The sequence below is a fragment of the Capricornis sumatraensis genome, chromosome 15 (genome assembly GCF_032405125.1).
Source record: "Capricornis sumatraensis isolate serow.1 chromosome 15, serow.2, whole genome shotgun sequence".
In the NCBI taxonomy this organism is placed as follows: domain Eukaryota; kingdom Metazoa; phylum Chordata; class Mammalia; order Artiodactyla; family Bovidae; genus Capricornis; species Capricornis sumatraensis.
In genome coordinates this window covers 78884287-78903354 of record NC_091083.1, presented here as the reverse complement: position 1 = coordinate 78903354, position 19068 = coordinate 78884287, and the positions used below count along the sequence as shown (strand labels likewise).

The 19068-nt window shown below is 48.9% G+C and overlaps 1 protein-coding gene and 1 non-coding gene across 4 annotated transcripts in view; both read right to left on the bottom strand.

The window, feature by feature from the left end:
• Positions 1-19068, bottom strand: part of EYA2 (EYA transcriptional coactivator and phosphatase 2) — a 170414-nt gene that overhangs the window by 113673 nt on the left and 37673 nt on the right. The window lies entirely within an intron of this gene.
• Positions 3944-4016, bottom strand: TRNAG-UCC (transfer RNA glycine (anticodon UCC)). Its single transcript has one exon. It is a non-coding gene; the product is annotated as a tRNA-Gly (tRNA).

Here is a 19068-nt window from a genome sequence, read left to right as displayed (position 1 = left end):
ACCAGCCTGCCGTCAAAGCTGCTACTCTGGATATTTACACCAAGAGGGGGCTGAGGGCTTCCCTGGTGGCTCAGAGGCAAAGACTCTGCCTGCCAGTGCAGGAGATGCAGGAGATGTGGGTCCCATCCCTGGTCCAGGAGGATCCCACATGCTGGGGAACTACTAACCCCGTGCACCACAATTATTGAGCCTCTGTACTAGGGCCCAGGAGCTGCAACTACTGAAGTCCATGCGCCTTAGAGCCCGGGCTTGGCAACATGAAAAGCCACTGCAATGAGAAGCCCATGCATTGCAACTAGAGCGTAGCCTCTGCTCCCTTATCGAGAGAAAAGGCCAGGCAGTGATGAAAACCTAGCACAGCCAAAATAAATACATGCTTAAAATAGAAGAAAAAAAAGAGAGGGTTGTGAATGCCAGTAGGCAGCTGGAGTCAACTGCTCTGTGCAGAGATAACTTGGTGACTATCATCCTTGGGCATACCCACATATTTCTCCCCCGAATCAGCCATGGGTGTCAGAGCCCCATTGCTGTTCAGTTGCTAAGTCATGTCCCACTCCAGGCTTCCCTGTCCTCCGCTAATTCCCAGAATTTGCTTAAGTTCATGTTCATGAGTCAGTGATGCTGTTTAACAATCTCATCCTCAGTCACCCCCTTCTCCTTTTGTCTTCAATCTTTCCCAAGATCAGGGTCTTTTCCAATGAGTCAGCTTTTAGCATCAGTCTTTCCAATGAATATTCAGGACTGATTTCCTTTAGGATTGACTGGTTTGATCTCCTTGCAGTCCAACGAACCCTCAAGAGTCTTCTCCAACACCACAGTTCGAAAGCATCAATTCTTCAGTGCTTAGCCTTCTTTATGGTCCAGCTCTCACATCTGTACATGACTTTTGGAAAAACCACAGCTTTGACTATACAGACCTTTGTCAGCAAAGTGATGTCTTTGCTTTTTAATACGCTGTCTAGGTTTGTCATAGCTTTTCTTCCAAGAAAGAAGCATCCTCTAATTTCATGGCTGCAGTCACCCTGCATAGTGATTTTGGAGGCCAAGAAAAGAAAATCTGTCACTGTTTCTCCTATCACTCAGAGCCTGATAACGGCCCCCAGATGTTTGTCCCTTCCTTCTCTCTCATAGGGACAAAGTTTGCAAGTCTGAGCTGGGGCCATGGCCGCCTTGACATCTCCCAACATCCCTTGCAGCTGTGTTCGGCCAAGTGCCTAGGAGTTGACCAGTGTCACATGAGTGTATGTGTGATGTGCAACCCCGAGGTTGTGCTCTTAGAAGGAAGGTGTGGCCCGTTGCTCCTCTCCCTCCCTTCCCTCTGGCTGGGCTAAGCTTGGTGTGAGCCATCCTGGGTCATGAGGTGGAGGGCAGCAAGTGGGGACTGAGGAGCAGCAAGAGGGAAGGGGTCTGCGTGTCCAACTCTGCAGAGCGGCTTATGCCCAGACTGTTGCATCAGAGAAATACACTGCTATCCTGTTGAACTGCTTTGTAAGAAATAGCTTTTAAAACATATTTAACTCGTTCATTTGACATACCGGGTTTTAGCTGTGGCACGTGGGGTCTTTAGTTGTGGCATGTGAGCTCTTAGCTGCAGCATATGGGTTTTAGTTCCCTGACCAGGGTTCAAACCCAGGTCCCTGGCATTGGAAGTGCACAGTCTTACCCGCTGGACCACCACAGAAGTCCCCTGTGGAACCGTCTTTAATTCTGGTCTCTGTTACAGCTATGAGGGCTTCCCTCACAGCTCAGTTGGTAAAGAATCCCCTTGCAATGCAGGAGACCCTGGTTCGATTCCTGGGTTGGGAAGAGCCACTGGAGAAGGGAAAGGCTACCCACTCCAGTATTCTAGCCTGGAGAAATCCATGAATGATATAGTCCCTGGGTCGCAAAGAGTCAGACATGACTGAGCGACTTTCACTTGTTACAGCAGCTGAGCTGTATACACTCCAACACTACTCCCAAACCCTCATACACCACTGATGTCAAACAAAACTCTCCAAGACAGGGGTCCTGGCAGTTTTCTGATAGAAATTCTCTTGGTCCAATAGCAATTCCATTACTTATGTAGATGTCCGGGAGAAAAAGTTGAGGAAGAGAAGAGGGGCAGCCCAGACAAAAGTTCCTCCGATAACAAAGCCATGGAACATTGCATTCTGGCTACTCTGAAAACTCATGAGAAATTTTCAAGACAGAATGTGGTAGGTTGCCTTTGAGTACCGCTCACAAGAATCCCTTGAATACTGGATGTAGGTGCTGATTCCTCTTTCTGGTGCTGGGGCCTCTTTCCCTTCCCCTTGAATCTTGGCTGGCCTTGTGATTGCTTTGACCAATAATAACATGTGGCAGACTGATGTTCTGGAACTTCCAGAGCTGGCAGTTCTGGCCTTTGTCTTCTTGGAACCCAGCCACCACACTGTCAGGAAGCTGACCAGACAGCTGGAGGAAGAGAGGCCCACGTGCAGGAGAATCAAAGCACCCAGCCTAGAGTAGCACCCTGCCACACGAGCGAGTACGGCCCTCCTGACATCTCAGCTCAATGTGACAGCATGGTGACCCCAGGCATCACCAGAAAGAGCAGAAAAACCACCTAGCTGAGCCCAATCAACCCCAGAGATTGTGAGGAGTAACACACTGTTGGGGGGCTTCCTCAGAGGCTCAGTGGTAAAGAATCTGCCTGCAGTGCAGGAGCCTCAGGAGACGCAGGCTTGATCCCTGGGTCAGGAAGATCCCCTGGAGTAGGGGGCTACTGGCAACCCACTCCAGCATTTTTGCCTGGGGAATTCCATGGACAGAAGAACCTGGTGGGCTACAGCCCATAGGGTCACAAAGAATCGGACACGACTGAAGCGACTTTGCACACGTGCACACACAACACACTGTTGCTGTTTCAAGCCACTAAGTCTGGGGGTGGTTTGTTACACAGCAATAGCTGGTCCATACACAGGAACTGTCTGACTTTTCTCTATATCTGCTCAGGTCCAGTTTCAGCTCCTCAAAGCTCCGTGTACTCTTCTTTCATAGCATCAATCACGTCACCATCGTTTGATTAGTGTGACTATTTGTTGAGTATATTTAAGTGGTTAAGCATCTGTCTACAATGTGAGAGACCAGGGTTCAATCCCTGGGTTGGGAAGGTCCCTGGAGAAGGAAATGGCAATCCACTCCAGTACTATTGCCTTGAAAATCCCATGGACAGAGGAGCCTGGTAGGCTACAGTCCATGGGGTCGCAAAGAGTTGGACACGACTGAGCGATCTTCTTCTTCTTCAAGTGGTAGGAAGTGTGTACTCAAGGGGGTCTCAGACCTGGATTCAGGATTATTTCTGTTGCTCTCTGACTGTGTGACCTTGGGGAACTCACTTTGCCTCTCTGGGACTCAGTTTGCTCACTTACAATGTGGAAGAAATATTAGTACTTACTTAATGAGATTTTTGTGAGATGAAATGAGAGGATGTTTGTTAAACTTCCAGCACAGGATCTGGTACACAGCATGCTCTTGATTAATATTTATCGAGTGAAGGAATGAAACAGTTGATGTAACAGTTCTACAAGGGCTACCCTGGTGGCTCAGACAGTAAAGAATCTGCCTGCAATATAGAAGACCCAGGTTTGATCCTTGGGTTGGGAAAATCCCCTGGAGGAGGAAACGGCAACCCACTCGAGTGTTCTTACCTGGAGGATTCCATGGACAGAAGAGCCTGGTGAGCTACAGTCTATGGGGTCAAAAAGAGTCAGACCCAACTGAGCGACTAACACACACGCGAAACAGTTCTACAAATACTCGTTGTCTGAATGAACAAACTACTCAGTGTCACTTTCTTGGTGAGACCTCACCTGATGGAAAGATACAGCTTGTCCCCACTGCCACATCCCAATCCTCCTGCCACTGATCTCTGTTCTGTTCTTTTCTTTTTGGCTGCACTGGGTGGCAGGTGGGATCTTAGTTCCCCAACCAGGGATCGAACCCAGGCCCCCTGCAATGGAAGTGCAGAGTCTTAACCACTGGACCACCCAGGAAGTCCCCCAACTATGTTCTTCATTCACAGTATTTACCACCCTACAGTACAGTGGACTTATTTGTTCTATCTCCTATGTTGGCTTTTACCTGTCTTTCCCACCACAAAAATAGAATTTTTAGCTGTTTTGTTCCCTGAAGCATCTCAAGTGGCTGGAACCATGCCCAGCACACAATAGGTGTCAACAAACATTTGATGAATGAATGAATAAATGTAAGAAGTGTTCGTGGGCATCCATGACTTTTGGGGATGTGTAAACACAAGCATGTGGAAAGCAGTCCCATTAGAAGGAGGCCCTGCACATTCAAAGCGGTCCTGATAACGATGTATGTCTGTGATGACTCTGATGTGAAGGGTACTGCCTAGGATCGTGTACCTGATGGGAAGGGGAATGCTGGCAAACAGTACCCAGGTCTATTCAACATCAACCAAGCTCATGAACACCTTCTCAAAGCCTTCTCTCCAAGTATATGGATATATTAATAGGTTTGTGGCGAAAAGGATCTTCTGTCTCCGGACAATGTCACTGGGATTTAAAATCTCACAGCGCTGTTGAACTATCCCCCTTGACCATTGCGAAAATGAGATGATTATGGCAAAGCTGCCCAAACATTGTTTGGGAATGGATCAACCTCTGTTGACCCTCTCACGTGGGACGATGATGCTGATACAATAACCTTAATATGGAGCTTCTAATGTGCCAGGCAAGTCTCTGTGAGCATTGTATGTATTAACTCACTTAACTCTCATAATAACTCTATGAAGTGATATCATCAACAGCCCATTATACAGGTGAGAATACTGTGGAACAGAGAGGTTAAGAAACTTTTGCAAGGCCACCCAGCTAGAAAGTGGATGGGGAAGTGCTAAGGTGGGCCAGGTCGTAAAGTAACAGAGAAACTGCCTTATGAGTGCAGCACTGCGGAAAGGGTGCTCGCAGGTCGCATGAAAAATGTGGTCCATGTTCATGACCACGGGCATCTGGAAGAACCAAGCCTGGCTCCAAGGCCACTTCCTGTCCCTGCCGTCGCAGGGAGGCACCTGACACATTCTTCCGGAGACTTCTACCTGACCTTCCCAGGCTGAATGTTTGCCTCCCTCTTTTAAAACATTCTCTTTCCATGAGTCCCCTGCCTATGCCTCCTGTCGTACTTAAATATACATCTGCACCATGGTGAACTTTCATTCCCCTGGAGTAAGTTTGCCAGTAAAAACAAAAGTGGCCTCAACATGCAGAAGTTCACAGAAAAGCCCATTTATGGAAAAATATAGTGTTTATGCTGTTGGGCACTGAGCGCCTTAAGAGGGAGCAGGATGAACATTCTTTTATCACAGCTCTGTAGAGCTGGAAGGGGTCTAAGGAATTAACCCTCCCCTCCTTCCTTTCCTTGTTTACAGTCACCGAATGGTTGCTACCCAATGTCCATTTCCTCCCCATTCTTGTTAAGAGAAGCCACCCGGAGTACCAATGCATCCAGGTAAATATAATCCCTTGCCTGCAGCCAAGGGTGGCCATATGATACAAATCCAGCCAATACAAGACTTGAAAACTTTAGCTTTCCTGATTATGGCTTTGCTCCTTCTTGATTCTTCCTTATTCTGCTTGCCTGAAATGTGGAGGTGAGGGCTGGAGGTGAAGCAGCCATTTGGTGACTATTAGGTGACAAGAATGAGGGTGAAAGCTAGCGGTTAAGGACAATAAGGGAGATACACCAAGGAAAGCTGGGACATTGGGTTTTCTGTGGCTTCTGGCTGGAGGAACTCTAACTGAAAATGCGTGCCAGATGCCACGGGTCCTGTGAGATTAAGGGAAGGTTCGTGCCATCTCAGATACTGACCAACTCCTGTTCTTTACAGTGGGGAATTAGAAGATCAGAGACTGACCAGGGTCACAGATGAATTATTAACAAAAATGGGATCAGAACCTGAACTTGTGTCCTAAGACTAGTTTTGCTGCTTCTACTAGTCTATGGGTCTCAGAGTGTAACAGAAATCCCTAATAGGTGTACGGAAGATAATGTTAGATGAATCCCTTTTTAATTCTCTTTTAATCTATCTCATAGGCAGCCTAGCTCAGAGGTTAAGAGCTTGGACTCTGGAACTAGACTGCTGCTGCTGCTGCTGCTAAGTCGCTTCAGTCGTGTCCAACTCTGTGCAACCCCATAGACGGCAGCCCACCAGGCTCCTCTGTCCCTGGGATTCTCCAGGCAAGAACACTGGAGTGGGTTGCCATTGCCTTCTCTCTGCCTGGGTTCAAATCCTGGCTTCACTATTCATTAGAAGAGTGACTCTGAACATGTTATCCGCTCTCTCTGTGCCTTGGTTTCCTCTTCTTCTATAAAACAGAAATGATAACAATTTCTATATTCTATAGTAGTTGTGAGTAGTTAATGAGGTACCACTTGGAACATAATTTTAAATAAATATTCCTTATTAATAGGTCAAAGAGAAAAATCTCTGATACTCACTAATCTCTTTTTAGCTAAGAGGTTCAGAGCCTTGGCCAGAATTTAATAATACTATTTTATTTTCAGTGAACTTATTTTTACCACTTCTCTCCATTGATAGCAAATAATGCTGGCTTTCCACTTAAGGTAATGGTACAAATTTCCCTTTTAAAATGAATTTATTTTAAGCCCAAAGAAGTCTATAAATTAAAAAAAATCAAACAACAATACAAGTGGTACTTGTGTGTGTGTGTGTGTGTGTGTGTGCGTGCGTATGCATGCTCAGCTGCGCAGTTGTGTCACAGGTAGGACTTAGATGTGACAAAAATCATGAGTAAGAATTGGCATGCCTGATGTTTGGGAAACACTTTCTGGACCAAGCGAGAAAACTGCATCTACCCTGTAGCCTCCCCTACCACGATCAAGGCAGACATCACTAACTGACCCCCACATGCTTCTCCACTGAGGCCCACAGGCCTCAGACGTTTGTTGAATGAAATTCACCAAGGGCTTCCTTGATTTCTCCCATTGTGACAAAATCCAGAACCTGCCACTGCAAGCTGCTACTGCTAAGAACACACCAGAGTGAGCTGCAGGCAACAGCAGAAACGTTATGAGTCCTGGTACGTTAGGGTCAGGTTTTTATCATTTGTATAGAAAGTGTCAGATGTGACACGCACTGACTGTCTCTGGAAGGACACCCAAGAACTGGGGCCAGGAGCTGTTTCCGGTGGGGAGTCGCGGGGGGCTGTGAGAGGGATGGACCTGCTCCCTCTGCACTAGGTGTGTGTAGTAACTATGCGCAGAGAGTGATTAACATATCATGAAAGGAAAGAGCATGGCGTGGGGGGGATTTTCTGGTGGGTTAGAGCTGACAAAATTTCTGGATGTCCTTTAAACGCTGGAGAAGCAAAAGCAAGTTTGTCTGTAGTTGAACTTCCAGCGGCAGAGGGGACAGCTGAGCTCCTGGCCCAGCTCGTGATGCCCACTGGCTGGTTATCTAACTTCGCTGTGGTGGGGGGCGGGTTGGGGGGGGGAGCGGTGGGGCGGTGGTGGTGGTGTGTGCCTCCAGCCAGGCCTAAGTTGCTTACCTGCAAGAGCCCCAGGGTGCTTCTGAATCACCTGCATCTCTGAGGACATAGTTTGGCACTCCAAGGGTTAACCAAACCTGTGCTATTCAGTGATAAGCTTCTGGATTTCCTTCCCTCTCTGCCCCCATCCACACCCCCACTTCTAGTGACACATGGCCCCTGGAGCCCTCGAGCCGTTCAGGCAGTGGCTGTCATTCAGGCAGTTGGGGCTGGGCATCTTACACTGGCCGGTGACCATTAGACATGTCCCAGGGTCGACTTGAACTGGCTTCGATGGGTCGACAGGATCCAAGCATTGATGCCACACGAGCCAGGACAGGGTTTCTGCTTCTTCAGACACTGCCAGCCACTCTGACGCTGAAGGGGTTCCTACACAAGGCACACCTGAAGGGGCAGGCGCACAGTTCCGTGTTTTTTCTTTGCTGGCACCTTGCAAAGCCCAGGAGGGAGGGATTCTGAGGGCAAGGAGTGTTACAAAGGAGGTGAGGCTGCTCGGCTTCACAGTGAGGACAGCTGGGGCTGAGAGTGTGGAGCTTGTCTGTACTGTCACGGCTGGGACCTCAAACCTGCTACACGGTGCCTTCTGTGAATAAACAGGGGGCTTCCCCAAGGGCTCAGTGGGTAAAGAATCCGCCTGCCAAGGCAGGAGACAAGAGGGACCAAGAGACTCAAGTTCAATCCCTGGGGTGGGAAGATCCCCTAGAGGAGGAAATGGCAACACACTCCAGTATTCTTGCCTGGGAAATCCCATGGACAGAGGAGCCTGGTGGGCTAGGAGTCACAAAGAGTGGACATGACTGAGTGACTAAGCACAGCATACTCCTGAATAAATATCTGTTTGTTACTGATGAGTGAATGAGTGAGTGACGTGAGCAGAATAATGCCTCCCTGGCCCATTATCCATCCTAATCCCTGGAGTCTGGGACTGTAGGAGGTTACATGGCAAAAGGGGATTAAAGCTGTAGATGGAATTAAGTTTGCTAATCCGCTGACTGTAAAGTGGGAAGAGGAGCTGGGATTACCCAGGTGAACGCAGTGGTACCACATAGTCCTTGAAAGCGGAAGAGGGAGGCAGCAGAGAGACACAACCACGGAAGATCAGAGCGATGCTATGTGAGCAGGACCTGACCCACTGCTGCTGGCTCTGAAGATGCGGGAGGGGCCACAAGCTGAGGAATGTGGGCAGCCTCCACAAGGTGCAAAAGGCAAGGAAATGGATTCTCCCCTGGAGCTTCCAGAAGGAAAGCAGTCCTGCTGACACCTTGATTTTAGCTCAGCGAGACCTTCCGACCTCAGACTTTTGAACTCCAGAACTGTAAGGTAACAAACGTGTGCTGTTTTAAGCCACCAATTTTGCAGTCATTTGTTACAGCAACAACAGAAAACAATATAATAATACTCACAATTAATAACAATAATACCCATTGATAGAGCTTCCCTGGCGGTGCAGTGGATAAGAATCCGCCTGACAACACGGGGCACACGGGTTTGATCCCTGGGCCAGGAAGATTCCTGGCCAGGAAGATTCCTTAGTGGTACACTAAGCCCGTGTACCTTAACGACTGAGCTGGCGCTCTGGAGCCCTTGGGCCACAGCTCCTGAAGCCCGCATACCTAGAGCCTGTGCTCCGCCACCAGAGGAACCAAAGTCAGTGAGAAGCCAGTGACCGGAGCTGGAGAGGAGCCCCTGACCTCTGCAACCAGAAAAAGACTGCTGCAGCAACGAAGGCCCGGCGCAGCCAAAAATTTTACAAATGAAGATAAAATAATAGTACTACTCCGGAATGTGTGGTGTTTCTTCTGTGTCATGCTCTGTTCTCAGGGTTTTACACTGACTCATTTAATCCTTACAACAATCTTAGCAACACAAAAGAGATGCCTGTGATCTGACTCTTACAAATGTGGAAACCGAGGCCCAGAAAAGCGAAGCTGCTTGCCTGTCACACGGCTGCTAGGTGGTCGAGCTGGAATAGGAAGTCAGAGTTCGGATGCAGAGGCCACGGTCTGCACCTCCACACTTGGTTATGAGGATTACGTGAGGGCGTGTGTACGACGACATTGTTAAGAGCCACCAGAAGGGAATAATGCAAGACAAGGCCTTTTCGTCCAGGCTGCCTGGAGGGCTGTCCTGGCTGGTGCTGAGTCTACGGGAAAGGGAAAACACCCAGTCCTCTGTGTCTTTACCAACATATCCTCTCACATTCTGAACCGAGAGAAAAAGTTATTAAACACTCTACGTTCAAAAAGCAAAACTATATATAAAGTTGCTGAATCTGTTTGCACACCCTCATAGGCCAGCCTGGCAGGACCCCGTGACTGTGGGTGCCCGAATCACGGGACAATTGGAAACAACTGTTCCCCTTGCACAGTGAGTGTGTGCTCAGTCGTGTCCAACTCTTTGTGACCCCGTGAACTGTAGCCCACCAAGCTCCTCCGTCCATGGGATTTCCCAGGCAAGAACACTGGAGTGTGTTGCCATTTCCTCCTCCAGGGGGTCTCTTGCGCCTCCTGCATGGGCAGGCAGATTCTTTACCACTGAGCCACCTACAAAGCCCCTTGCACAATAAGGCAAGGCTGAAAAACAGAGAAACTCAGCAGTCTTCATTTAAAAATACGAGGGACTTGACTGGAGGTCCATTGGCCTTGCTGCCAATGCAGGGGTCCCTGGTCAGGGGACCAAGATCTCATATGCCATTCAGTGTGGCCAGAAAAGATTAAAACAAAAAAAAGAGGCATAAAATTTTTTTTGACACTTTCCTCATCAGGGATTTTTGGCATTGACTCTGACTCTTTTAAATACTGTATTAAAACATCGATCATGATTACTGAGTTTTGGACATCCTCTTAAATTCTGCACCTGGGAGAATGCCTTTTTTTAACTTTACTTTAGTCTCAGCCCTAAGGACTGACGCTGAAGCTGAAACTCCAATACTTTGGCCACCTGATGCGAAGAGCTGACTCATTTGAAAAGACCCTGATGCTGGGGAAGATTGAAGGCAGGAGGAGAAGGGGGCGACAGAGGATGTGATGGTTGGATGGCATCACCGACTCGATGGACAGGAGTCTGAACAGACTCCAGGAGATGGTGAAGGACAGGGAAGCCTGGCGTGCTGCAGTCCATGGGGTCGCAAAGAGTCGGACACGACTGAGCAACTGAACTGAACTGAAGCCTGGTTATGGCATGTCCTGGCTTTGTGACTTCCTTCCTTGGAGCCTCCGTTTTCTCATCTGTCAAATGGTAACGAACTTGCCACAAGTGCTCAAGTGAGGATCAAGGGAGTGAACGCAGCCGAAGCCCTCAGCCTGGCCCCCACCCCCCAGCCCCCACCACACTGCTGCCTCGGGTAAGCTATTTGCACCAGGATTCAGCACCTGTCACTACACAGGCCATTGACTCCTGGTGGCCATGGTGAGGTTGGCGGTCCCTAAATATTTGTCAAATAAAGGCTGGATGTTAGGACACACTGTGAGAGTTACTGCCCCAGGGTTCCGAGAACCATCAGAGAGCAGAGAACAGAGGCACACGCTGGAGAGACATCTATTATGAATTTTCTTCCCCCTGGGAAGGCGGTGGCGGGTGGTGGTGGACAGAAGGGGCCGGTTTTAAAATAATAAAGTCAATTTGGTACGGTCTGCTTTGGTGTTTTGAGATCTTTGAAAGAGATATTGTGTGGTTGCGGGAGGGGGGTGGCCGGGAAGCGGGTGATATTTATACTGTAAAGAGGGGGCCCTGACCTTTGCTGGCGGCGGCCGGTCCTTGTCGAACGTGCCGGGGCCTGGACTGCCTCTGCCGCCACAGACTTCGACTGAGACTAATGCAAGCCAGCTGAGCAGCAGGGGCCTTGACCGACCCCTCTCGCTTGGGTGGTTTCAATTTTTTTGCACAGCCCAGATATCTCAGGGGTAGAGCAAGCTCTCAGCCCTGCCACCCACCCCCCACCCCCACCCCCAGCCACCTCTTGCTGCTCAGGCAGAGACCCCGGGTGGGCAATGCTGTGGGTTGAACTGTGTCCCCTGAAAAGATCAGTTCAATTCCTAACCCCCGGTCCCTGTGACTGTGACCTTAGGTGGAGATAGAGTGTCCGCAGATGTAATGGAGGATAAGATGAGGTCATTTTGGATTAGGGTGGCACCCAATCCAATGACTCAGCGTCCTTGCAAGAAGAGGGACATTGGACACAGACACCCAGGGAGAACGTGCCGGGAAGAGTCAGGCAGAGAGCGGATGCGGAGGGAGCCAGCAGCCATCAGAAGCTAGGAGGCAGGCGTGGAACACACGGTCCCTCGGCGCCTCCAGAAGGAATCGACCTAGTGAATAACACTTTGATTTCAAACTCTAGCCTCCAGACCTGTGCCGCAGGAAATTTTTATCCTTAAAGGCATCCCCGGTTTCTAGTACCTCGTTATGGCAGCCTTAGGGAACTAGTGCAGCTGATCTTGTTGCTTTGCTGGCATTCATCACTTTTCATTCCCCCTTTAGCAGGGAGAGGGACGTGAGCACAAGGACAGCCTGGCCTCCGAATTGCAAAATCCAGGGACGCCTCTGGGCCCTGTCACTGAGGAGCGGGTCCCCCAGATCGAGCACATCCCCAGTCTGAGCCTCTGTTTCCATGTTGGTGCAAGAAAGATCTCAAACTAGATCCATGTATCCAGGCTTTACCTCCCTACCTCTTTATGCTTTTCACCACATCTCCAGCCACTCTTACGTTATTTTACTTTCTGTTTCTATTAAGTCAACTTCAGATTGACTCGCGTTTAGAAAACTTTGCTTTGTCCTAAGTCATAATGTCTACAAAATCACCCATTGTTTTCCTTAAATAAATTTGTCTGAGAAAAAGACTTTACATCACTACCATATGAGAAAATCAATACCACTTGCCATCTGTAATGAAAATGTAAAAATAGAAAATACACAGAAAACAAATGGTTTTAGTTGTAGCTAAATACAGTTGCCTGCCAAAGGCCTTAAAGCCAGGCTCGTCTCTATTCCTGCGTCCTTGAGCAACCATAAATACTCCATGGACTTCAGTCCTCAACCAACATCATAGATAACTCCTTCGAAAAAAGTCACAATATCTGTAAAGCACAATGACTTATGTTTATCAACCACATATCATGTTCTAGGTGCTATTCTGTATAGCTCATAAATACCACCTCCCTTCATCTTTACAACAATCCTATTAGTAGGCTATGGGCTTCCTAGGTGGCTCAGTGGTAAAGAATCCGCCTGCCAATGCAGGAGATGCAGGTTCAATCCCTGGGAAATGGCAAACCACTCCAGTATTCTTGCCTGGAAAATCCCATGGACAGAGAAGCATGGCGGGGCTACATTTCATGGAGTTGCAGAGTCGGACACGACTTAGCTACTGAACAACAAATGAATAGGGCTACTGTTGTACTTTGGGCTGAAGAAGCTGAGGCACAGAAAGGTTAAGTAATCCAGCCAAGATCACACAGCTTCAAAGGGGCGGGAGCTGGATCTAGACCTTGAAAAGATCCCAGGGTGATCACACGGTAAGAGCGGCTGTTTAAGTGTTTGCAGAAACTTGGTCATGCAAGCAAATATCTGTACATTTAGCACATACCGGGCTGTGATGTAGAATGTCTTTTTTAGTGTGGACTGTGATCAGAGAAGGTTGAAAGCCATTGATATCTCGTGCAACTCTCTCATTTTACATGTGGGAAAGGTGAGTTTCAGAGAGAAGGCTATGTTATCCCTGACACTGTCCCACACTGGGCAAACACTGGAAGATGAGTCCACCTATCCCTTTTAATAACCTGCCCCAACCTTCCAGGCCAGGGCAATCAGCCCGCTGTCCCAAGGTGCAATATCGGATGCCCACGTGGTGAACGACCCTATGGCAGGTGACAGGCCATAAGAAAGGTTAAAGCCCCAGCAGGAGCAGATGCTAAAAATCTGGGCCTCCGAGGTCACAGGTCCCACTTCCTCCCCATGGCGGGGTCCTCCTGTCCACCCTTTTGGCCACATCCTTACTTTGGTCCCAGGGGTCTCTAAGGAGGTCATTCAGAGAAGCCTGGAGAATGTAAAGGTCAGGCAGCTGACTGGGGCCCAAATGCAGCAGCAGCTGTGATAGCTCCAGGCTGTGGCTTGAGGGTGTGCCCAATCTTTGGAGCAGCCAGTTCTTGGAGACCACGATCTAGGGCTGGCGCAGCAGAGACTCAAGGTCTGTTGAGACCTGGAGAGGTTGCTGAACACATCAGAAGGGGCCCTTGTTGCCCCAAAGAGGGACAAACACACACAGAGATGGGGATCCCAGGACGAAGTAGCAAGGGCAACAGATGGCCCAACAATCAAGGTTCTAGCCAACAACTGACACTCCAGAGAGCAACCCATATTCTGGGGGCGGAAGAAGTATAGAGATTATGGGCTACACAGGAGGCAACTACAGTGAGATGTTGGGAACCATTTAACCGCCTCCAAAGAGGAATGGCTGAACACCACGATTTATCTGTAAGAATCATTGTTGCTGCTGTGTTACTTGCTCAGTCGTGTCCGACTCTTTGCAACCTCATGGACTGTAGTCCGCCAGGCTCCTCTGTCCATGGCACTTCCCAGGCAAGAATACTGGAGTGGGCAGGCATTCCCTTCTCCAGGGGATCTTTCTGACCCAGGGATCGAACCCACATCTCCTGCATTGCAGGCAGATTCTTTACCGTCTGAGCACCAGGGAAGCCCTAAGAATGATAATAGCCGACACCAACAAAGTGCCTTGACTGTTCCAAGTACCGCCCTAGGCCCTGTGCATGTACTATGTAGCATCCAGATCCACAACACATCAGCTACTCCTAGAGACCCCATTTCACAGATGGGAAAATCGGGTCCCAGAGAGGTGATTTATGTAAAGTCACACAGCCAGTAAGTGGTGATGCTGGGATTCAAACCCAGGTGGTTGGTTTTTCCGATGGAGCAGAAGGAGGCCAGAAACCAGAGAATAATCTGGGTGTATCTGGACTAACTTTAAGAGATCTACAAAGCATGCCATTTAGTGACAAATATCAAAGACAGTTTATAAAACAGGATGAACAGCAAAAAGGTGTTTTATTTTTGTAAGGAATTCTCCAGTGGTGGGAGGAGAAATACACATACACGTGCTTACACACACACACACACACACACACACACACACACACTCTCCCAGAGATGTTGCAGAAAGATACAAACTAACATTATTATGTGATTTAAAACAAATACGTGAAAAACTAAAAATAACTATAAAAAGGCAGGTGGATTAGGGTCTGAAGGATGCTGCCTGCCCGGGGCACGCAGACACTACTGAACGTGATGACACTGAGAGAGAGAACTTGGAGACAACAGAGGGAAATGCTGAGACATCAGAAAAACTCTCTGCGAGTTCCCTTGGATCAGGGCAAGAGCTCTCCAGGGTGGGATCTGGGCCCTGGTCCCCCTTTCCTAACAACGTTTAGGAGCAGAAAAGTCCGATTTGTCCTAAGGTACACATTCCGTGTCCCTAGCCTGGTTCCGCCCTGACCTCGGCTTCTCTCTGGGTGAAGATGGATCTGCAGTGTCTGTCGGTCTCGTCTCTAGCCTAATCAACGGTTCCCTGCCTGAGGCTGTGTTTCCTCCCTCCCCTCGCTGTCCACCCTTCATTATCCATTTCAGTCCTCAGCAGAAAGCAGCCCGCCTTGGGCTGGGAGCAGACAGCGTCCTCCTTTTATCTGTGAGGAGTTGCCTCGCGGGGACGTGTACCTTGTATAAGCCCGTTTGTGTGTGTCTGTAGGTTTTCGTTTGTTTGTTTTGTTATTTGGTTCCTTTTTGTCTCCCTTTCCTCACTCTCCATCACCTCCTACTCTCTGACCGTACTCATCAGATTTATTCTTTCAGGTTTTCAACACATTTTTCAGACACAGACCTTGCTGTGGGCTCAGTTCCTCCTTCATTGACACATTAGAACTAAAAATGAAAACAAATACACAAGAGGGGCGATGTTAAAGCCCTTCTTTGGGTCTTTGCTCCTTCAAGAATGAAAGGATATGCTGGGGTGAGTCTAGAATGTTCTGAACTGAGCCTCTGGGACCTGGTAGGTATTGTTATAAGCCAAGTTCCGTGAATATGGGCTTCAACTGTGCCTGCCTTAAAGCCCTGGACGGAAGGGAGGTCCAGAGGTGGGCTGGTGGTCAGAGAGACCTTCCTCCTGGTTGCATCTTCCATAACCTCCCTACAGTCCATTCACCCCACGGTGGCCACCTGGTTTTTTTTCAAAGATGCAAACCAGACCAACCCTCCCTGTTTGAAAACCTCTGATGGCTGCTCGATCCTCTCAAGATGAAATCTAAACACCTCCACATGGCCACAAGGCTCTTCAAGGTCTGGCTTCACCCACCTTCCAACCTTATCTTCCCCCGTCTACCCTCCTCCAGCCACTGGGCCTCTTGTCTGTCCGGAACACTCATGACCCATGGACACTTTTCTTAATTTCCACATTTAGGCTCTCTACTGATGTTTCTATCAACCCCAAATTGGCCATCCACTAGGGACAACCAGTCTGTGGCATTCTGGCCCCAAGTGCCCTAGAAAGATGGCTAAAATCATGGCTGCCCAGCAGGGCAACTGGAGGACCACCGTGGAAGCAGGCAGTGTTGCTCCCGTGTGTCTCCCGCACAGCAGAGGTGGGCTGGCTTTCTAGGTCCAGGTACCTTTTACCTGCTGAGCCCCTTATTCAGCTTGAACTCTGGTCCGACTGACCAAGAAGGCTGATGGGACTGAGAGAGACAGAGAGAGAGAGATAAAGACAGGACACACACAGAACCCAGGAACCAGGCCGTATGGCTCTTCCACCTCCTTGTACCCTGTCCTAAAGGTTTCAACTCCATCTCTCTCCCCGGGTTCCTCAGTTTAAGTCGATTTAATAAACCACGTTATCTGAACATCTTAATTTGTTCTGTGAGCCTTATCTCTGTGACCTCTGGGAGAACAACCTCCCTGGAGGCTGTCACTGTTTCAGGGCAATTTCCCAAGGATGCCACCATTGTCAGTAGAAGGATGGCTGTCCTTTGCTTCGGTTGGATTTTACCAAGACTGGCCAACCATTATGGAAGTTCATGCCGCTGACAGCCACGTGCTGGTGATGTCTGGTTGGCCACACAGCCCAGCTCATCAGCCGCAATCTCATGAGTCTTCCCACGGGTGTGTCTGACTGTTTCATTAGGTTATCTAGTGGAGTCATGCCTGGGCAGTTCATTTGTTCAAAAACACAGTTTATAATTATTTTATAGCAAGGGCATTCTGCTTGACTTTAAAAGATACATGCAAGTAGGTTAAATTATATATGAATTAAATTTCAAGAGAGTGAAGGGGTTTTCTAGGACATTTGTAATAAAAAAAAAAAAAGCGAGGGGCACTGGGTCTGATGGAGTTTGTTTAGTCGCTAAGTCATGTCTGACTCCTTGCGACTCCACGCACTGTAGCTCCCCAGGCTCCTCTGTCCGTGGGATTTCCCAGGCAACAATACTGGAGTGGGTTGCCATTTCCTCCTCCAGGGGATCTACCTACCCGAGCCAGGGATCGAACCCTCATCTCCTGCATTGGCAGGAGGATTCTTTATCATCTGGGAAGCCCGATGGGGTTAGGAAACTGGGATATAGACAGCCCTGGTGTCCGGGCTGCTGTCCACTTCACAGGCCCCCAAGTGCCTTCCTAGGGAAACCGAGCTTGAAGATGCAGCTCCTTTTCTGGACCCTAGAGAGACACAGATCAGGAAGCTTTCCCTTTCTCATGGTCCAAATACATCTCATCCACACCCCGCAATCAGCAATTCCGCATTCAAAACACACCCAGAATCTGACCGCTTCTCCCACCTCCACCCCCGCTGCGAGCCCAGCCTCCACCGTCTCTTGCCTGACCTACTACAGTCACTTCTGCACTGGTGTCCTGTTTCACTCTTGTCCCTGCAGCCTGTTCTCCACATGGTGGCCAGAGGGAGCTTGTTAAAACTAAGCTGTATCACATCACTCCCCTGCTCAAAGCCCTCCACTCCTCCAAGTCTCTCATCCTAAAGCAGAAGCTGGAGTTCTCTCCATGGCGCAAAGCCCTCATCTCCACTGCCCTCCTCCACCCGCTTACTCTGTTCCAGCTGCATGGGTTATCCTGACTTTCCTCAAGCACGTGAGACCTGGACTGCTTATCTACCATGTGGATCCCTCCTCTGAAGGCCTTTGCTCAACTCTTCCTCCGTGGAGTCTTCCCACTCTAAAAAAAAACATGCACCCTCCAGTGCTTCCTTCTATCGATTTTACCTTAATTCTTATTCTTGCCATCTCACATTCTATACGCTTTGTTTTTCATATTTATTATCTGTCTCCTGCCACAGAACCTCAGCTTGTGGAGAGCAGGCTTTGCGTCTGTTTCCGTCTATGCACGTTTGCTGAACGAATGGCGGAACGCGTTCCGGCAGTGCCTTGGAGTCAGGCTCAGAGACAACGTAACGGGGAGTTGTTTGCTGGTGCTGGTGTCTGCTCTTTGAGGGTGAGGCCTCTAAAATAAGCACAGAGTCTCTTGTCCAGATGTCAGTCCTTTCCACGGTCACCATGGAGAACAGCGTTAGCAACATGGTGGCCTGGGGGTGCGGAATCCAGTCTGTAGCTGCGCTTTGTTTTGACCTGCACAGTAGTTCTTTTAATTTGCTGCCACCAATTTCAGTTTTGTTTTTTAAATTGGGAAATATCTGAGAAACTTCCAGATCTCTTGTTTTTTGTTTTGAAAATTTGAGATAACTGACCCATGCATAAAACAAAAGGAGCTGCCCCCTTACGTAGGGTTGGGCCTCCTCCATTCATTACCCACATCACTTGGGCTGGTGGGCGTGTCTTGGACCAGATGAAGAGATCAGGCTTGGAACAGACAGCTGCAGAGTCTGCCTTGGCCCTACTTCCCGGTGCTTTACTGATGCAATTTTACATGTGTTTTGCCATCATTTGATTATCGTGTCTCCCGACTCTGGGCTGTGAGCTCCATGCAGGTAGGGACCGTCTCTGTCTTGCTCGCCTTTGTGCTCTTAGCACCTGGCGCAGAGAAGAGGCTCTATTAATATTTGCTGCAATAATGGTCGTAGGAAGGTGGCAGCCTTGCCCCTCCTTCTCAGTTCCACATTCAGGGGACTTACACTTATGAAGCCCTCAGTAATGGACCTTTGGACATGGGTTTGGGTGGACTCCGGGAGCTGGTGATGGACAGGGAGGCCTGGTGTGCTGCGGTTCATGGGGTCACAAAGAGTCGGACACGACTGAGCGACTGAACTGAACTGAACTGAACTGACTGAATAGACCTTTGCCTTGAAAATATCTCTCATAGTAGGAGGCAAGAGCAGAAGGAGATCAAGCATCTGCAAAGAAGAAATTTCAAAAAATGTTCCTCTGCTTTAAAAAAAAATAATTTATTTCTGTATTTTTGGCTGCGCTGGGTCTCTGTTGTTATGTGTGGGTTTTCTCCAGTTGTAGCACGTGGGCCTCTCCTTGTGGTGGCTTCTCTTGTTACAGAG